Source organism: Nannospalax galili, unplaced genomic scaffold, assembly GCF_000622305.1.
Source record: "Nannospalax galili isolate Female #2095 unplaced genomic scaffold, S.galili_v1.0 scaffold917, whole genome shotgun sequence".
Taxonomy (NCBI): Eukaryota; Metazoa; Chordata; class Mammalia; order Rodentia; family Spalacidae; genus Nannospalax; species Nannospalax galili.
In genome coordinates this window covers 2,533,819-2,550,328 of record NW_008340972.1, presented here as the reverse complement: position 1 = coordinate 2,550,328, position 16,510 = coordinate 2,533,819, and the positions used below count along the sequence as shown (strand labels likewise).

General features: G+C 41.2%; 1 long non-coding RNA gene across 2 annotated transcripts in view; it reads left to right on the top strand.

The window, feature by feature from the left end:
• Positions 1 to 16,115, top strand: part of LOC115070908 — a 75,300-nt gene extending 59,185 nt beyond the window's left edge. For both annotated transcript variants that reach the window (XR_003850007.1, XR_003850008.1), the window contains exon 3: positions 15,989 to 16,115. This is a non-coding gene — a long non-coding RNA (uncharacterized LOC115070908). The remainder of the gene's footprint in view (positions 1 to 15,988) is intronic.
• Positions 16,116 to 16,510: the final 395 nt, after the last annotated feature.

Sequence of the window (16,510 nt, the reverse complement as noted above, 5' to 3'; positions counted from 1 at the left end):
TGGGTGCTGGGATTCGAACTCAGGTCTTCTGCAAGAGCAGTCAGTGTTCTTAACCACTGAGCCATCTCTCCAGTCCCTAAAAATATATTTTATTATTTTTATTTTATGTGTATAAGTGTATTGCCTGCATGTTTGTAAGTGTACCTGTGTCTGACCCAAGGAGGTTAGAAGAGGGCGTCAGAGTCCCTGGAACTGGAGTTACTGACAGCTGTTAGCCACCATGTGGGTGCTAGGAACTAAACCTGGGTCCTCTGGAAGAGCAGCCAGTGCTCTTATCCACTGAGCCATCTCTCCAGTCCTGGACCCCATCCTTGAGTCCTGGCAGGTGAAAAGACCCTTGATGATTTTCTGCTCACAAACTGACTTCTTTCCAGGGGTTTCAATTAAGTGAGTAGATGGCCTTAGGTTAGAAATGATTGCTCTTGAAGCCTCCAAGTCTCCAAGGTTCCCTGGATTCCATGACACTGGGCCAGGTTCTTGTAGAACATAGTGCTGACAGTCAAATAAACAGGATGGAATTTTCTTCTCTTTGGCTCTGCCTCACTGCGGGAACTCCTGTACCAGTTTGTGTCATGGCTGTGGTAGTTTGTGGCGTGGCTGTGGTAGTTTGGTGTTGGACAAAGCCCATTCTCCTATTTTCCTCAAGTTACCTCTGTCCATCTTTTGTTCATCCTTCAAGTAATAATGCAAGAAAAAAGATTCTAAGTTTATTACTATTGTCTTATAATTTTCTTTACTATTCACTCAGGGTCATGACTTGTAAGCTTAGTTATTATCTGCTATTGTCCATGTAATTCTTTTGTTGTTGTTGTTGTTTTTTTTATTTTTATTTATTTTTAAACCATTTTATTTGTTATTTTTATTTTATGTGTATGAGTGTATCGCCTGCATGTATGTGAGTGCACCCGTGTTGTGCAGTGCCTGTGGAGGTCAGAAGAGGGCTTCGGATTCTCCTGAAACTGGAGTTATAGACAGTTGTTAGCTTTCATGTGGATGCTGGGAATTGAACCCAGGTCCTCTGAAAGAACTCTTAATTACTGTGTCATCTTACCAGCCCCTGATTTCTTTATTTTATTTTATGTGTATGACTGCTCTGTCTGTATGTATGTAAGTGCACCCACGTGGTGCAATGCCTGTGGAGGCCAGAAGAGGACGTTGGATCTCCTAGAACTGGAGTTATAGATGGTTGTTAGCCACCATGTGGGTGCTGGGAATGGAACCCAGGTCTTCTAGAAGAGCAGTCAGTGCTCTTAACCTCTGAGACTTCTTTCTAGTCTCTGTTGTTTGTTTTTTGAGATGAGGTCTCTGTAGTCTGAACTGGTTTTAAGCTCGCTGTATAGTTGAGGGTGACCTTTCTACCTCCCAAGTGCTGAGATCAAGGGTGTGTACCACCATGCCTGTTTTATTAATTCAGTAAAAGTGATCTTTTTTTTTCCTTCTAAATTCTGCCTTAAAGTTAGAATGTTGAATCACAAACATATTGTCCTGGGTAAGAAATGCAGAGATTCTAATTTGGAAAAGCAAATGAACAAGGCGGGGGCAGGCTGGACAAGATCAGAATAAACTTTCTTTTTTCTTTTCTTTTTTTTTTTATGAGACAGGGTTTCCCCATATCCCTAGCTGGCCTGAAGCTTGATATGTAGACCAGGCTGGCCTTGAACTCACAGAGATCTGCCTGCCTCTGTCTCCTGAGTGCTGGGACTAAAGGCGTGTGCCACCATGCCTGGCTTAGAATAATTAACTTTCATTTTGTAATATATCTGTATCAATCTGTGTAAAGTATAGAGTTGGGAAAAAACAGAATAATTTAACACTGTATAAGGAATAGTAACTAAAATAGGTAAAAGAAGAGAAGAAATATTATGAGCTACTTTATTGATAGGCATCCTGATAATGTTTAAGAGCAGCTTTGCTGTATAAACTCAACTATTACACTAGCTATGGGTTCAGCTGAAAGATATTTTCTTCATAACTTGACAAAGAAAATTTCATCTAAGATTTTTTTTCTTTTCTTTTTTTTTTTAAAGGAAGCAGATGAATACAGTTTTAGGAATATAAATTAAATGTCTATGGCATTGTCTGAACTCCTGAATTCTCACCAGGGTTTGAGCTATATAATAAAACAAACAAACACAATGACACTGAAGGCTAGATCAGGGTCAAGAGCCCAGGCTGCAGTGCTACTGCCCGAGTCTTAGCAGCTCTTATGTGCCAGAAGTATCTAGAAGACCAAGAAAGAACTACATGTTTTAATGAAATAACACATGGCAGAAAGCACAAGATACCAGCTTGGGTTTATCAGGCAGAACAGGAGCTAAACAGACAGGCACCGAAGAAAAGAGAGAACCCGAGAGACAAGCCTAAAAAAGCTTGGGAGCTATTTAGTACATCCTAGGACAAAATCTAACGCTCCCCAACGCGAGGGGAGCCACATTTAAGAAAGGCAGCATGGTGTAGAGTAATAACGTAGTGCAAATGACACGGAACTCTGACGAATTCGAAACCCAACTGGAAAATTAAGAAAGAGAATGTTGTGTCATGCCTAGTGACAACCTAATAACCCCCGAGCATTGGGACATGTTCTGACACAGTCACCTGTCCCCGTGCTGTGGGCCTTGGTGTCTGGGCTTTCTGCTGGGACAATGTGGCTTTGTGGCCCGTTTTCTATCCCTGTGTCTCTTACTTAGAATGGTTGGCTTTTGTGGTTTATCAGGGGATGCCCAGGAGAACACAGGCTAGGACCCGGGGTTCGGCTTTTCTAAACGAAGTCAAGATTTTTTTATAAAAAGAAGAAATTGCCAATGCCAAAAGCCATTTATGGGTTATATCTACAACAGGGAAAAACCCTGAAAAAGAAACCTATTCCTAAACCTAGACGAAGTGTCAAAATTCAAGATTATTTTCTCCTCCTGTATACAGAACTGCACAGAAAAACAAAACAGCAGGAGAGCCAAGCATATCAATCAAAGAGGAGACAGCACATTCTAGACTGGGAATATAATTAAGTAGAGGGTATAAAAATAGGATTTCCCAACCTGGCAAGTGGAAACATAAACCAACTGGCAGAGGAAGGGTAGAGAGGATAATCCCACTCCTTTGGAGTAACTACAGAAAAACACAGAGAAAACAAAAAGTGGGAAGCCACTGGTGAAGGAGTAGACCGGCGTCGGGAGGGAAATAAAAGCTTAAGTGCGTGGAAGTGATGAATTTGCCAGGACCTGATTTCAGCCTCTGGCTACGGAATTTGGGGGCAAAGATACTGACATGCTTTGTAAAAGCTTGCTACGCGATCGTGTTGACAGTTTATCTTGACCAGTTTAGCTGTTAATCCAATTAGTTATTTTGCTCAACAGACAACAAGATGTAATTACATCTTGAAAACAAGTATGTTTGTCCTTCACCGTCACCATCGGTCTGAAATGGCCGCATCCACTGATGTCCACCGCAGGAATCAGAAACACAGATTCTTCCTTTGGACACACCTGTCCACACTGCAGTGTGTTCTATTAAGGAACAGAATGCGTCCTCCCTCCCTTCTCTCAATTGCATTAAAAACACGAGTACAGACCTGTGCGTTGCGTTCCTTAACAGAGTGACAAGATGAGAATTTAGCATTTAATAAAATAGAATAAAGTTAGTTCCCATTCATTCCGCCACGTCACAAGTGGAATTCTAGTGGGAGGAGCGACCTCTGAAAGCTGGCCAAGCCCTAAGACTCCCCCCCTTATCCTCTACTTAAAAGCTATCAATTCAGAGCTGTCCGGTGTATTGCCCTGTGAATTGAACAAGGCTTTGCGGTCTTTAATTAAGGGTGAAAAACTCTTTGAACATCACCGCATTGCTGTGTTCATGTGTGGAAGGCCTGGTGTAACAAAAGAATTTAATCAAACTACAAGCCTAATAAGTACTACATTGCCTGAATGAAATGATGTTACTGCAGGAGTGGCTCTGAGTTTTACATTTAAAAAAGCGGGTCACAGTGTTCATTCATCTTGATTAGCGATGCCAACCTAATTACTTCGGGAGGAAACGGTAATTAGCTGGAGTCTCACCTCGTTAATCATGACATTCTTGTAGCAGACTATTTTTATCTGATAAATGGCTGGGATTGAAACAAGGTGTATATTTGAATTCTGGTTAATTGTACACAGCTTGCGGCATAGCAGCTCACATTTTTTATCATTTAACTACTTCCTTGCTGTGGGCCACTTGCTGGTTATTTGCATTCTTGTAGTGAAATTTTAAAAGATCAGACTTAATGAGAGGATCCGTTCTTGTGGGTAAGCACAACAGAGGAGGTGTTTCAGGCTGTCACGAGGCAGGATGAAAGGTCTGGATGTGTAGAAAAAGTCCTCCAGATTTGGTGAGACAGACATAAAATTTTCTGCAGAGAATTCGAAATGGACGGTACCACTGTGCGACTTGCCCAGTACCTTCCACATGACCGGTAGTAGCTGCAAACAACCAACAGCACATTATATTTTCGGCAGGGAATCTTAATAAATTAAATCAGCTTCTCCATGCCTGGATACCAGAGCTAATCTGCGTGTTATCCTACCACAGGGGTCATACCTAGAATCTAGGCTCATTGTGTTCTGCAATTGTGTGGTCTGACTACCTAACTGCTATCTGTTGTACAGAAGTTTCTAGAATTCAACACCTAGATGGTTAGGATATCACATTCATCGCTTCCTTCTAGTTCCTCCCCAGATACACAAACCCTTCAGTAAACTCCCAAGTGAGTAACACCAAGCACAGAGCTCTGGTATGACGGCTTGTAGCAGGTAGAATGCTTGCCTCCAGCGGACTCTGATAGCAGGCTGAGTGAGCAGGGATTGTGCGAGTGACCTAGACCCAACGTCTTGCACGATCTACATCAGAAAAATTGATCCGATGCCTTAAGGGCTGACACACAATCAAGTTTAAGAGGGATGTATAAAATAATGTTAACTGGGGCTGGTTAGATGGCTCAGTGGGTAAAAGCACTTTCTGTGCAAGCCTAATGATCTGAGTTTGGTCCCCGGAATCCACTTAAAGGTGGAAGGAGAGAACAGATGCTATGAAGTTGTCTTCTGACCTCTGCATGCACACCATGGCAAGCACATCTGTATGGGTGCACACGCACGCGCGCGCACACACACACACACACACACACACACACACACACAGCGCTACATGTTTGTGCTTTAGGCAGATGACTGCTATGTGACTTTGCAACCAAAAAGTTAATCTTATATTCACAAGCCATGTGCTCCTCCTGTGACCCAGGCATAAGACCTCATGACCCTTCCTTGCCCTGAACCTAGAATAATGTTCATGTTGGGTATATGTGTATGGCGAATATCTAAAGTGCTGTTAGCAGCGATTATTCTTGGAAACATCCCATTTGTGTTGTAAACAGTAGGTGGGATTTAATTGATATTGTCTGTTTGTGGGTGTGTGTTAGCCGAGGCCTAGGGATCAGAAGGGGCAAAATTCTCTGAAAAGGAACTAAGTGTTACTTTTCCATTTCTTGATGGATGCTGTTTCAATACAACATAGAATGGGTCCTTGTTCAAGAATACAGTTATGAGAGAAATCTGAAGGAGCAGGTTCTCAACAGTTCAGGTCTGTTCTTGGCCTGAAAGTAGATGCTAAGCATCAGACCGTCTTTATTTGAATGTCATGTGGCATGCTTAGTAAGTGCCACATACACATCACAAACAGTAATAGTAAATAAAATTGGGGCTGGAGGGATTGCTCAGCGGTTAAGAACACTGACCGTTCTTGCAGAAGACCTGAGTTCAAATCCCAGTACCCACATGGCATAACAACTGTCTGTAACTCCAGTTCCAGGGGATCCGACAGCTTCTTCTGTCCTCCGTGGGCATTGCAGGACGTGGGTGCACTTACCTACACGCAGGCACTACACGCAGGCACTACACGCATACATGTAACAAAATGAAACAACACTGATTAAATATATTCAGTGGAAAATGGTTTTCCTGGTATGGAAATAGAGTTAACAAAGACTTCTCTGTTGCAAATCGAGACAGAAAGCAAAGCAGTCATCACTCAACTCAGTTATACACACTGTGAAACTGTACTCAGAAGAACCATGGTCTTCGCCGTGGGCTCCTCAGGACAGCATTGTCTCTGAGGGAGAGACGAGGAAGGCAGCTCACACTGACAAGTCAGAGAGAAGAGCTAGCTCTATTGTGTAGGATTGTTGCCTGTTTATTTTCCAGACACGGTCTCATCACCTAGGGCTGCCTCGCTCATTATGCAGCCAAGGATGGCCTTGAACCCTTGCTCTGCCTGCCTCCACCTCCCATGTGCTGGCATGCCCAGATTGAATGTTTAATAGAATTGGTCCAAGGCAAGACGTATTCATCTTATATTTAGAGTTGTCCTCGTCAACAGGATGTGAATACGCAGAACCCATCTGCCTGGTTTCCTTTGTCCTGGATGATTGAGTTTTGCTGTCTGGAAACGTTTCTCCTTTAAGTAATTTTGTGTATCTGTTCATGTGTGGTTCTCTGTGTTTTACTTTCCTCTTTTCCAAATTTTCTTGATATCTTACTGAAGTTAAGTATGGATGGCTCTCTGCTTATAAACAAGTCATTCCTACGTCCAGTGACACAATGGCACAATACTACTCCAAACATGAGAAATGTAACAGGCTTTAGATTTAACTTTGTAATCAACATCAAAGTCAGGCCATTATACTCAATAGTGGATTAAACTGACATTTCCCCAGTACATTTGTAAGTATCAGTCTGAGGAGTTGAAACAAGATAAGCCATTCTCTCTGACAACGCGCAGCTCATCACACACACTGTTCCCACATAGATGAGTTTGTCTCCATCACAAATCTACAGAAGCTGTTGAAAGCAGGATCCCAGACTCTACGCAGGGAGCAGAGGGGATGTCCTTATGCCTCTAGAGACATTCTTCTCACCTCTCCTCTCCACTGGAACCTAGACAGACTCAAACAAGGCCTTGACTGATGGACTCCAATAGTGGAATGTGGTAAAAGTTTTGTCCCCAGCACACACTGCCACACCTACTGTCTATACTCTCCAACTGATGCCACATCTTGGGCCTCCATTGTCCAATGTCCTTATGAAAGCCCTCCTCACCCAAACTGATTATTATAGATTAAATATAGCTGGCATTTTTAAAATGATTTATTTCATTTTTTAGTTTTATATGTGTGTGTGTGTGTGTGTGTGTGTGTGTGTGTGTGTGCCTGTGTGTGCCTGTGGGGGGGGTATGTGTACCTAAGTGCAGTGCTTGTGGGGTCCAGAAGAGGGCATCAGAGCCCCTAGAGCTGGAGTTCTAGGCAGGTGTGAGCCACCTGTTAGGGGAACCAAACTCAGGTCATCTGGAAGAGCTGAAAGCCGCCTTAACTGATGACCCATCTCCAATCCCACACCTAGGGATTTCAAAAGTCACATGATTTGTTTTTTTCCTAATGACCTTTACTTATACTCCAAGTAATCTGTTTCATTAATATATTTAACCTATTATTGTCTTTTTCCTACTTTTGAGTTTAAGATATTTTTCTCCTTTAATTTCCATCATAATCATACAGTTCTTACTGTTATGTCTTAAACTTGCTGCTTCTAGACTGCATAGCTAATAATAGTTATGTGGCTATAAAATACCTCAAAGCCAGACGCAGACACAACAAACAGGTGCTCTCTCAGATGAAATAGCCATGTGCTGTCTCCACCAACTCTTGGTAACCGAGTGGACTGATTTTTTTTTTCTTTTTAAAATATTATTGACTTTTTTTTATAGTTTAAATTAAACATTTTAAATGGATGCATGGATGCATAGTGACGGTGCATATTATCCAAATTGGGGATGTTATGTCCTGAAAATATTTGGTTGATGACAAATTAGTTTTTCTGAATTTGTTTAGTATTATGAACAATAACAATGGCTCCGTGTTAAATTTTCCGGGGGCCAGGCTCAGTTTTAAGTACTTTACATGAAGTAATTCTTTTTAGTTTTCATGTCATCCTTTTGAGGTGAATACTGTTTTCTTATTTATTTATTTATTTATTTATTTATTATTTATTTATTTTTTATCTTTTTGAGACAGGGTCTTCCTGTAGCCCCAGCTGTCCTGGAACTTACTATGTAGACCAGGCTGGCCTCGAACTCACAGAGATCCACCTGCCTCTGCCTCCCAAATGCTACAGGGACTACAGGCATGTGCCACCACGCCTGGCTTGTGTTTATTTATTTATCTGTGTGTGTGTGTATGTGTGTGTGTGTGCGCGCGCATGCGCACATGCATATGTGGATGTCAGAAGACAACTTGTGCGAATTGGTTCCTTCCACCGTGTAGATCCATGTAGGTAGATCCACCATGTAGATCCATGTAGGTCTTGGGGATTGAACTCAGGTTGCAGCAAGTAGCTAAACCCGTTGAGCCATCTTGCCAGCCTTGAGGTGAATATTGTTTTTAATGTCTATTTGATGAAGAGGAAATTAAGGTACTTGGAAAGCGACAGTAGAGCCGAGACTTTGGCCATTGGTATGTTGGTTCCAGCCACACTTGACCATGGCATTAACTACTTTGGATGTATATAAGCTCCTTTTCATAGCATCCGAAAATATAGAAAATTCCAAAGGAAGAAAATAATTGGTTGATCACCTCCCTTATTCAGATAAGCTGTCATTTATAGCTTGGTTCGTACATTTCTAGATGTTTTTCTCGGAACAAACTTGCTTTTGGTTTTACTCAGAAAATATTGGGAATATCTCTGCATGTGCGTAGATATATTTACTGTATCATTTTTAGAGATTGCATTCCATTTTAGTATTTTTAGGTGCAATTTACTGAAACAATTTGTTTCTCATTAAAAGCAGCGACACAGTGCATAATCCTGTGGAGAAATCTCTGTTCACATGCTGCTTTCTTTTGCTTTAGGAGAAGTTCCAGAAGTGGGATGACTGGATTGAGGAAGGGAAGGGATATTTTTAAGTCTTCTTATTGCCAAATTCCTGTCTAGAAATTCTATACCAGTTTATCCTCCCACCACAGCATATGAAGTGTCTGTTCCCTAGAATCTGAGCATCGTGAGTTCCGAGTAGTCTTTTCTTTTTAGTATATGCTCCATCTTGAACTGGTGCCCTGTTGTACTTTCTGCCTCGACAGCCTCACCATCCAACTGTGTTTACCTCCGTTTCTTCTTCATACCTCAGACTTCTCTCTGTAAAAATGAGGGAAGTCATAGCAGCTTATTGGGGCTGTTATGTAAGTAAATTTTCTGCACATATAAGGGATAGCAAAGTGTCTCACAGAGCATTTGCTACCATTGTTGTTTTTATTATTTATTGCTTTTGCTATTTTAAGAATATTTTATTTTTATTATATGTGTATGAGTATATTGCCTACATGTAAGTAAGTGCACCTGTGTCATCCAATACCTGCAGAGGTCAGAAGAGGGCGTCAGATTCCCTAGAACTGGAGCTATGAACGGTTCTTATCCACCATGTAGCTGCTATGCTGGTGCTGGGAACTGAACCTGGGTCCTATGCAAGAGCAGCCAGTGCTCTTAACTGCTGAAGCATCTCTCCAGTCCTCGCTCTTTTGGTGTGTGTGTGTGTGTGTGTGTGTGTGTGTGTGTGTGTGTTAGACAACCCAGATCTTCTTGGCTATTTTTTAAAATTTTAAGTTAATTTATTTAAGTTAATTTATTTTTATTTTTGAAAGGTTCGTGTGTAAGTATTGTATTTTTGTTATCTCTGCTTCTTCTGTTCTCCTTCAGCTCTTCCCATGTCCCCCAATTCCCTCTTCTTTGAGGGGGGATAGATATGTTGTTACAGATATATATGTACACACACATACACACATATATACTGCACTAAGTCCATTTAGTGGTGCTCATGTGCACCTGTGTTTAGGGCTGCCCACTTAGGATAACCCCTCAGGGAGCTAGTACTTGGAGAAGACTGAGTCTCCCTTCTTCAGCATCCATTGATTACCAAAGCTCCTCAGCTTGAGGTGGGACCCCTTGATGTTTCCCCATCCACCTCGGCACGTCAGCTGGTTTTGTCCTTATGCTGATCTTGTTAGACTGCCATGGTGTGGAGATCTCACTGGTGCAGCTTTCCCATCACGCCTAGAATGCACTGACTAGCAGCGGCGTCTCATCCCTCTGGCTCTTGTAGTCTTTGTGCCCCATCTTCCAACATGTTCCTGGAGCCCTAGGTGAAGAGGTTGCATTGTAGATGTGTCACTTAGGCCTGGACACCTCACAGTGGCTTATTCTCTGCATTTGACCAGTTATAGAACATTGTAATAGTCTCCATCTGATGTAAAGGAAGTTTGTTTGGTGAGTGGTGAGAGGTACACTTGTCTGTAAATATAAGGGCACACATTTAGAAGGTAGTAAGAAATAACACTGGTCTAGGGAAATGACAGAAGTAGGTTTTTCTCTAGGGTCTATGGCATCTCCCACCACGTGTACTTGGTAGGTTTAGAGTACCATGTATGAATTTCCTCCTATTGAGTGGACCTCAAGTCCAATCAGACAGCTGTTGATTATCTCCAAGGAAAAAAGTGACACAATTACACCACTGGGTCAGTCACTGCTGTGGTTCGCAGGCCTCACAGCTGGGTGGGACCATTCACTGTTTTTCTCCCTTGGCAGCTGGCATAGTATCTTCTAATTCCACGAGAGCTAGTCTTTTGTGGAGGAAGCATGCCGGTCAGTTCCAGTTCAGTTGCTCAAAGTCCTGTGTCAAAAGTGTATCATGTCAGCAATTGGATCTTATCTTCAAGTTCTAGGCGGTAATCAAGGGCTGTGGTAATAGCCTGTATTATATAATTTGGGAGTCTCTTGGACTACTCAGACCAACAACTCAAAAGGAGGTTTTCCTTGCCTGGTAGGGATTTTTGTCATATAGACGAGCTATGCGCTCGCACTCTCATATATCTTCTATGTGTGTTTTTCAGTAGGTGTGTGAGGTGTATTTTTATTTTGGGTTTTCACACCACCTCAGTATTAGTTATCTCTCTTTCCTCTCCTGAACCCTGTACAGTCCCGCCTCCTTCCCCAGTTAAACTACCACCTATTTCCTACCTTTTCCCTTGGATAATGCCTGGGTCCTTCTACGTTCTTCTCTCGAGCTTTCTTCCCCTTTGCCCCATGGTTCCTTCCCATTTTCCTGATTCCTGTGGTCACAGTAGGATATACACTCACATCTAAGGATTTGGAGCTAAGATCCGCAAATGAGAGAGGAGGCGTGTAGGTTGTTTTTCCGAGTCTGTGCTACTTCACTTAGTACAGCACTTTCTAGTTCCATCCATTTACCTGAAAGTTTCATGATTTCGTTTTTAGTTACCGCTGAGTAGAACCCTATTTTGCAAATTACCACATTTTCATTATCTATTCATTGGTTGAGGGAAGTTTAGGTGGTTTTCATTTTCTAGCTACTTAGGAAAAGGCAGCAGCAAACAGGCCTGAGCAGGAATCTCTGCAGTAGGATACCGAGTCCTTTGGGTGTGTGCCAAGGAGTGGTATAACCAGATCACATGGTAGATGTGTTTTTAGTTTTTCTTTAAACGAGTCCTCCACCCCGATTTAGCGGCTGCGGCAGTTTGCAGTCCCACCAACGGGGAAGGTGCTTCCCCTTCCTCACAGTCATGCCAACGTTTGGTGACATTTATTCCCTTGATCCTACCCATTCTGGCTGGGGTCAGATGAAATCTTAAAGTAGTTTTTAATTTGCATTTCCCTAATCACTAAGGATGCCGAGCACATTTTAAGGCATTTCTTGGCCACTTTTAGTTCTTCTTTTGAGAACTCTTCGTTCAGACACCCAACACGTTTTTTAACTGGTCACATGTTTTCTTGATACTTTGTTTTTTGTGTTCCGTGTGTGCCGGAAATGAATCTTCTGTCAGATGTGTAGCTGGTGAAGATCCTCTCCCACCCTGTGGGCGTCCTCTTCACTTGACTGTTACGTTTGCTGCACAGAAACTTTTTAGGTTTTTGTTGTTACTCTTGTCAGCTGTTGACCTCAATTCCTGAGTCAGTGAATGATGATTTAGGAAGCCCTTTCCTGGGCCTGTGTCTTGTAGGGTACGGCCTATGATTTCATCCAACAGTTTCAGCATCTCACACTGAGCTTTTATTTTATTTATTATTTTTATTTTATGTGTATGAGTGTATTACCTGCATGTATGTTAGCGCACCCATGTTGTTCAATCCCTGTGGAGGCCAGAGGCATTGATTCCTCTGAAATTGTAGTTACAGACTCTGGTTGTTAGTCACCAAGTGGGTGCTAGGAATTGAACACAGGTTCTCTGGGAGATCGGTCAATGCTCTTACCCACTGAGCCGTCTCTCTAGCCCCAACAGTGAGACTTTGAGGCTTTTTTTTTTTTTGTCTTTTTGAGACAGGGTCTCCCTGTAGCCCCAGCTGGCCTGGAACTCACTATGTAGACCAGGCTGGCCTCGAACTCACAGAGATCTGCCTGCCTCTGCCTTCCAAATGCTGGGTCTAAAGGTATGTGCCACCATGCCTGGTTCACACTGAGGTTTTTGATCCATTTGGAATTGACTTTTGTGCAGTGTGATAGGTGTGAGTCTAATTTCATTCTTCTACCTGTGGAGAAGCAGTTTTCCCAGCAGAATTTGTTGAAGATGCTGTCTTTCCTGCAGTGGGGATTTTTGGCATCTTTGTTAAATATCAGGTGCCTGTAATTGCATGCACTCATGTTTGGGTCTTCTATTTTGTTCCATTGATTTATATGTCTGTTTTTGTGCCAATACCATGCTGTTTTTATTACTGTAGCTCTGCAGTATAGTTTATAATCGTGTGTGGTAATCCCCCCAGCATTGCTCTGTGTGCTCAGGGTTGCTTTGGCTATATGGGATCTTTTGTGACTCCATATGAACTTTCGGATTGTTTTTTTCTATTTCTGTGAAAAATGTCATGGGGATTTTGATTGGGATTGCATTGAATTTACATATTGCTTTTGGTAGGATGGTCATTTTCACAATGTTAATTCTACCAATCCATGAGCATGGGAGGTCCTTCCATCTCCCAGTGTCTTCCTCAGTCTCTTTACTCAAACATTTAGAGTTTTCCATGTAGAGATCTTCAGTGACTTTGGTTAGGGTTATTCCCAGATCTTTTTTTTGGAGTTATTGTGAATGGAAGTGTTTCATGATCTCTTTCTCTGACTGCTTGTTACTGGTGTATAAAAAGACTAGTGATATTTGTAAACTGACTTTGAATCCTACCACTTTGCTGAAAGTGGTCTGTCTATGTAGTAATCAGCTCTTAGATTCAATTCTTTGTGTTGCTTTCTTTGTTTCTATTTTATTGATTTCTGCTCTGATTTTTATTGTTTCTTCTCATTTGCTGGGTTTGTGTTGGGTTTGTTCTTGTTTTTCCAGATTCTCAACTTGTATCATTAAGTCATTTATTTGTGCTCTTTGATTTTTTGACATTTTAAAATATTTTATTTATTATTTTTATTTTATGTATATGCACATAACTCCTGTATGTGTATAAGTGCACCAGTGTAATGCAATGCCTGGAAAAGTAGGAAGGTATCGGGTTCCCCTGGAACTGGAGTTAAAGATGGTTGTTAGTCACCATGTGGGTGTTAGGAATCGGACCTGGGTCCTCCGCAAGAGCAGCCAATGCTCTTAACCACGGAGCCATCGCTCCAGCCCTGCTCTTTTGGATTTTTTAATGTAGGCATTTAGAGCTACAGGATTCCCTCCTAGGCCTGCTTTTAGTGCCCCAGAGGTTTTGTTATGTTCTTTTCATTTTCATTTAGTTTCAGGATATTTTTGTTTCTTTCTTGATTTCTTCTTTCATTCACCATCCAGGAGTGTGTTGTTTAATCTCCATGGAATTATTTTAATCTTTTGTATTTGTTGATGTTTGTTTTATGCCCGGTATGTGGTCTCTTTTAGAGAAACTTCTATGAGCTGCTGAGTAGAATGTATAATTTTTGGTGCTTGGGTGGAATATTCTGTAGATGCTTTTGTTGGGTCCATTTGATGTATACTATCATTTATTTCTGATGTTTCTCTATTTTTTGTTCAGATAACCTGTGTATTGGAGAAAGTGGGTATTGAAGTCAGTTACTATTACTGAATTGGGATTGGGATTAATCTGTGTTTTATAGTCCCATAGTACTATTTTTATGAAATTGGGTACACCAGGGTTTGGTGCATATATGTTTATGATTGTACTACTTTCTTGATTGATTATTCTCTTGTGAACCATCTTCATCTCTTCTGATTAATTTTAGTCTGAAGTCTACTTTTCTCAGATATTGTGATAGCAATACCTGCTTGTTTCTTGGTGCCATTTGCCTGAAATATTTTTTTCTGTCATGTCACTCTAAGGTGGTGACTATCCTTGAAGGTGAGATGAGTTTCTTGAAGACAACAAAAAGATGGGTTTTTGTTTCTTAATCCGTTTAACTAGTTTGTATCTTTTGACTGTGGGGTCGAGGCTATGGATGCTTGAAGTTGTTATCTAAAGATGTGTGTTACTGTCACTTTATTTTCTGTTTGTGTTCTTAGTCTTATCTTGTGTTTCCACAGTTATAGCTTCATTTGTTTATTTTTTCTGTAGCTTCTTGGGTATGGCCAGGCTTTTCTTCCGTTCTCTGTATTGCTATAGTATTCTCTGTAGGGCTGGTTTAGTGGACATGGATTCTTTCAGCCTATTTATATAATGGAAGTATTTTCTTTCTTTTTTGACTGTGAAAGACAGTTTTTCTGGGTAAAGTATTACAGGTTGGCATTTGTGGTCATTTTGAACTTGGAATACATTGTTCCAGACTCCCCTGGTTTTTAAAGTTTCAGTGAAAAGTCAGCTGTTATTCTGATAGGTTTTCCTTTATCTGTAAGTGGTTGTTTTTCTCTTGCAGCTTTCAGTACCCTCATATTGTTCTGAATATTTAGTGTTTTTACTATGATATGCCATGGGGAGTTTCTGTTCTGGTCCTGTCTATTGTATCTGAATGGGCGTGTCTTTCCTTAATTTGTGGAAGTTTTCTTCTACAATCCTGTTGAAGGTCTGGTTATTGGCACTCACCCAAGATTCTTCTCCTTTCTCTGTTTATAATTTGTAGATTTGCTCTTTTTATGGTGTCCCACAGTTCCTCTGTATTTCGTTCCTGCATCCTCTCTCCAGATTCTCTTTTCTCATTCTACCGTGTGTATAATTTTGGAAAAGGCCATCAGCTCTTCAGATGAGTCAATGTTGATGATGTTAAAGGCAGAATTAAGGACAGAGCCTTGTGCGACCCCTCTGGAGATCTCTCTTCAATGTTTATGACTATGACTGGCCCAACAATAGGAATGCCTTCCATTGTGGGTTGTACTCAGTACATACTTCTTGTCCCAGTAAAGCATCTCTCAGAATCTTCTAGAAGATATTAAGATTTGTGCCTAAGCAAAAATGGATGCTATGTTTAAAAAATTTTGTGAGGTGCTACATACCATGCTATCTTCTTGGAGAACCACAATGCCTGTTATCTTATAGATTACACTTCAAAATCCTGAGAAAAATTTACATTTTGTTTAACTCTTTCCCCAGTGTATTTGTGTGTATTCCCTGCATACCTATGAATATCCTGTGGAAATCTGTTCTTCACAGATACCAATTTCGGAAACACTGTACTCCCTGCGAGGGTAAAAAGAGGGAGCCTGTCAAATGCCTAGCTGAAATTCAGACACATATGTCCTCGGTGTTTTTCTTGTCTCTCCTCTAGTAATTTTATCAAAAGAGAAAATGAGTTGGGTCTGGCTTGAATTGTTCATCACAAATCCATGCTGGCTCCAAATAGATCCAGTTTGATTTTTCTCAATTCCTGGCTTGCCCAGAATCAACACAGACATTTGGAGTTTAATTAATGAAACTCACCTGGCCCATCACCTCATCTTTAAAGCATGTTATGTCAATATTAGTTCATCTCTAACGTCTAATGCCTTTCCTTTCCTTCTCTACAGGCATTGGTGCAAATTCCAAGGAGGTCCAGCCCTTCCTTTTGTGATTTTTTACGAAGTTGAAATGGAATGTCCTGTTCAGGGGAGTTAACCAAACTGGCTGCCATTTTTGAGCACTCAATTAAAAAAAAATTTTTTTGAGAATTTCCTACACAAATGTTGCATTGTCATTATTTTGACCCTCCTAGCCCTTCTCCAGCGTCTCTTCTGTCCTCCCCACTTCCTTACAATTCTTCTTCTTGTCTTTGATTGGTTTTATTACATAAACACACATAAATTTATAAATACACCCATATAATGCTCTAAGTCCATTCAGCGGTGCTCGTGTGTACATGTGTTTAGAGATTTGCCTGATCTTGGTGTCTCACTCTACCTCTGAGGTTAACTCTTATCTTTCTGGCTTACCGGCACCCTCTTCTCAGGAGATAAACACAAAGCGGGAATTAATACCTTGAAATTTCTGTCATTTCTCTGCTTTTAGTGGCCCACGGTCTTGTATCTTTTCAATCTCCCTCATCTCCTGCA